The sequence below is a fragment of the Heloderma suspectum genome, chromosome 2 (assembly GCF_057233095.1).
Source record: "Heloderma suspectum isolate Gila_16-S chromosome 2, 16-S_ref, whole genome shotgun sequence".
In the NCBI taxonomy this organism is placed as follows: Eukaryota; Metazoa; Chordata; class Lepidosauria; order Squamata; family Helodermatidae; genus Heloderma; species Heloderma suspectum.
The window spans coordinates 143257359-143262085 of record NC_139459.1 but is presented as its reverse complement, the minus strand read 5'-3'; the positions used below and the strand labels follow the sequence as shown (position 1 = coordinate 143262085).

Here is a 4727-nt window from a genome sequence, read left to right as displayed (position 1 = left end):
CTGTAGAACATAAGTCAGCTTCCTAAGAATGTCAGCTTTAATTCTAGCTCATGTGCTTGACGTTGTGCCTGGCATTGCTTGAGGACTTGCTAAACAGGTTTTCCAATGGTCAGAGAGTAGAGTGGGGCTTCAGTGCTCTAGATAGCTGCTTGCTTCTCCCCATGAACAAGCAGAATGCATAAATGAATGTGAAATCACAGAAACTGTAGGGTAAATTATGCCCATTAACAAAAACCATGCAAGATTGCTTCAGTTGACCAGCTGCAGAATTCAGTAACCTTAGTGCAGAATCTTGATTTTCTTTTGCACCAAGGACCCTGACATAATTATGTATGTGTTGCTTCCCACTACAAAAAGCAGTCTTGAAGCAATTTACACAGTACTTAAATCCATAATTAATAAAACAAAAACACCCTCAAAATCAATATAAACCATAATTGGCACAGTCATACAAATAACACGACAATATCTAAAAACAATACCATATGAAGAGAGTTCATCCACAAATATACAGAATCTTCCCTCTTTCACAGCCTAAAATGAACTCCACAAAAGCAGCCCACAACAATTGAGCCATGACTAATAAAAGGCTCATTCCTGCACTGCCACCAACACCCGGAGCCTCTCTTGGGGGGGGGGGACAAAAAAGGGCCTCTGAAGCTGACCCGAGGGACAGGATGGGTTCCGACAGGGAGAGGCAGCCCTTGCGATATTGGGGTCCTGAGCCATCGAGAGTTGTGTAAGTTAAAACCAACACTTTGAATTTGGCCCAGAACCAAATCGGCAACCAGTGCAGGTGAGCCAGGACCGGACTTACATGGTTATATTGCCTAGTCAGCAACATTGCCCAACCAGCAACCCAGCCACAGAATTCTGCGCTAGCTGCAGTTTCTGAACCGTCTTCAAAGGCAGCCCAACATACAACTCACTGTAGTAATCTAACCTAGAGGTTACCAGAGCATAGTCCACTTATGCCAGATAGGGTTACAACTGGCCACCAGACAAAGCTGGTAGAAGGCACTCCATGCCATGGAGGCCACCTGAACAGCCAACGATAATGATGGGAATAGAGCACCCTCAAGCTATGCACCTGCTCCTTCAGGCGGAATGTGACCCCATCCAGAGCCAGTCGAATTTTCCCCATCTGGACAGAGGAACCACCCACCAGCAAGGTATCTGTCTTGACTGGACCAGTTAACCACATCCATTGCCACAGCTCCCTCAGATGAAAAGGAGAAGTGGAGCTGTGTCATTCGCTAGCAGACTGATGACAACACACACCACACACATTACATTTTCTTGATATCTATGCAAACTTTAAATACCTAGACTTTTTATCTGGCAAAGGGAGAGGATACACACATTTTGTTCTTCGACAGAAGCAGAGGACTGTATTTTAAATCTGGACTCGCAGCGCCCCTACCCAGTAGAACAATGAGGAAGGAGAAGAAACAGCAATACTAACCAGAAAGGGAGAAGGAAAGAGGAAAGGAGAAGATGAAGAAGAGAAGGAAGGAAGGAGATGGGGGGGGAAGGGAGGGAAAGGCAGGGAAAAAGGAAAGAAGAGAGAAAAAAAGAGAAGGGGAAAGGAATGATTAAGACATATATTCAATATCTTTCATGACTTTGAGGACAGGGAACATGGTCATACAGCACCTCTTGTTGAGTACTCTGGGAATCTCCCAGAGCAAGACTCTGAGAGCAATACCCAGCCACATAATTAAGGGTAAATAGGAACAGCAAATGAGAAATTTTCTACTGTTTTTTTCCCCTTTTCCCTTAGCAACCAATAGTCTATTGAACTGGGGGGGGGGGCACTTATCCTCCCTTCACCTGACCATGGTGACTTATCCCAGGACAGTATGGAAAAATCCATGCCAGGGGAGTTACATACGTATATATATACGTGTGTGTGTGTGTGTGTGTGTGTGTGTATTCTTTCCATGGCCTGGGTGTATCTGTTAAATTATATATGAGGGAGTTAGGCAGCTTGTTAAACATGGGGTTTCCGTGATCAGCAGGAGGTTTATAGAGCAGAGACATTTGAACTCGGCAATATGGCTGGGGGAGGGGGAGGGACTTCTTTTTTGCACGTGGAAAGCCAGGAAGTTACTGTTCTTAGAAGGGGAGGGGGGAAGAGTACATCATGGAACTGGTTCCATTGCTATATTTGTACTTGGGAATTTTGTGTTTTGCCTTGTTAAGTCGTAGGGGGTTTGTTGAAAATTTTCTTTTACTGTTATGTAGGTGTTACCCTATCTACATTTTCTTTCATGGAGCCAAGTGGCTCCCTGAAGAAAGCCACTCTCAACATGCAGTCATGAAGGCAATGAAACATCTGTCCTGGGGTTTCACCTCCCATCTGTGGGCCCTATATTTGGATCAGCGTTGCCCCTTCCTGGTCATAGGAAATTATTTACATTGGCTTCAAGGCCTCTCTGACTTCAACCCTGGAGGGGACTGGCTGTCACCTAGCTCCAGTGCAACAAGCAAGTTATTCTGTCTGATTTTCACACCCTTACACATCTCAAATGCTTAAAGTGACAACATGGAACGTTAGAGGTCTGGGTTCCCCTCATATACGTAAACAGGTGTTGTTAGGGGTAAGGAAGCTCCATGCAAACACAGTGTTTCTGCAGGAAACCCACCGACTCCCCTCAGATGCACATAAGCTCTGGTCCATGTGGGTGGGGGAAGTGTATGCAGCTGGCTCCTCAAAAAGGGCGGGGGGGGTGGCAATACTGATCCAAAGAAACATGAACATACAAATCAATCAAATTGTAGCAGACCTAATGGGCCAATATTTATTCCTAGATGCAAATATAGAGGGGCAGTCCTTAATTCTGGCAAATTTATATGGTTCATAAGTTGATTCAGTACAGACGTTGAGGGAGTGTGTTAATAATGTAGTTGCTATGTGTGTGTGTCCCCCCCCAAATATTCTGTGGGGTGTGGATTTTAATTAATTCTAGACCCTTTATTGGATAGAAATATCCTTCTGCCAACTAAACCACACACAGGCATGAGTGCAGCTTTATTGGATTATATGCATGTTTCAAAACTAATCAACCTTTGGAGTTGATCCACCCCTCAGACAGGGAATATACCTTTTTTTCAGGAGCACATCATCATTTTTCCACGTTAGATTATTTTTTGTTGGTACAATGGCTCCGTTAGTAAGGGAGGTAAAAATAGATAGTATCATTATCTCAGATCATGCGCTAGTAACAAATTGTCACTGTAGCTTAAACGGTCCCCTCCCCTCAACTGCTCATGGAGGTTAAATATATTTCTACTCCATGACCCAATCATACAAGAGGTGAAAGAGGAAATGTTGGAATGTTTTAAGTTAAATCAGGGATCAGTCTCATCTCAAGTAACTCTCTGATATACATACAAGGCCTATATTAGGGGCAGAATTATTGCATTCGCATCCTAAACTAAAAGGGCTAAGGAACAGCAACTTAAAGAGCTTGAGATGGAGTTGGAAACTCTCACAGATTCTTATAGTGCATCACCCACTCCCTCTTTACTATATACGATGCAGAGAACCCAAGTTCAAGTTTGAAGTTAACAAGCTCTGTGCCCTAAAAGCACGGTTTTTAATACAATGCACTAAGCAAGCATTTTGAGGAAACAGGAGACAAGGTAGGAAAGCTTCTAGCCTACAAACTAAAACTAAACACTTCACGGAGTGCAATCTCAAATATCCTGATGGTTCTCATACCATGGATCCAGAAAAAAATCAGTGATACATTCTATGAGTATTACCAAAACCTATACACAAAAGAAGGGGCAAGTACTACAACAGATCCAGGTTGCTTCCTGAACTCCCTTAACCTCCCCACCCTGACTCAGGCTGAACAGGAACTTCTGCAGGCACAAATATCTTTAGAGGGAGTTCACCAAGTGATGGGCTCGATACAAACAGGTAAAGCACCAGGCCCAAATTGGTTTCCAGTGGAGTGGCATACAGCCATGGGAGAGACACTGCCCCCCCCAGCTGTTGGGTACATACAAAATGTGTTGGACACATACAGGTTTTGCTTTCCTTTGCATATTATTTTGTCTGTCTGTTGTTTTTTTCCCTGAGTTGGTCCTGAAGTGGGAACATTCAGGTGGTGGGGGCTACTGGAGGGGGAGGGGAGGAAGAGTTGGTAGGGAAAAAGACTCTTAAGAAAAAGAAATGGAAATTCATGCAACAATGCCCAGGATTTGAGAATGTTTATTCATGTTAAATCAGTACAAAGACACGGACTAGCAGATACTGTTGATTTCTTCATATATTGTTCTTTTATAATATGAAACTAAAAACTAATACAGAATTATTAAGAAAAATACCTTGCCTTTTTTTGTTTTGGTATCGAACAGACTATTGATTCTGCTTTTGAAAAAAAGGAAAAGGGTATGGCTTCAAACTGTATTTTTTTGCCATAAACAATTTCTACTTTGAAAAGTGAAAGTGTGCACTGGACAATAGTTTATCAGACTTCACCCATCAGATCCGTAGCTCCACTATCTTTTTTTTTTTAATTAAATTTCTTAATCACCCATCTGGCCGGTCACCTGGCCACTCTGGGCGATGTACAACAATACAATTTAAAACAGTAACATTATGCATTAAAACATTGTTTAAAAATACCCTAACCCAAACCAAATGCCTGCCAGAACAACCAAGTTTTCAATGCATGGTGGAAGTTCAGTAAAGAGGGGGCATGGCGGAGTTC

General features: G+C 42.9%; 1 pseudogene across 1 annotated transcript in view; it reads left to right on the top strand.

Moving 5' to 3' along the window:
• Positions 1-4727, top strand: part of LOC146352896 (protein CFDP2 pseudogene) — a 1048348-nt pseudogene that overhangs the window by 513284 nt on the left and 530337 nt on the right. The window lies entirely within an intron of this gene.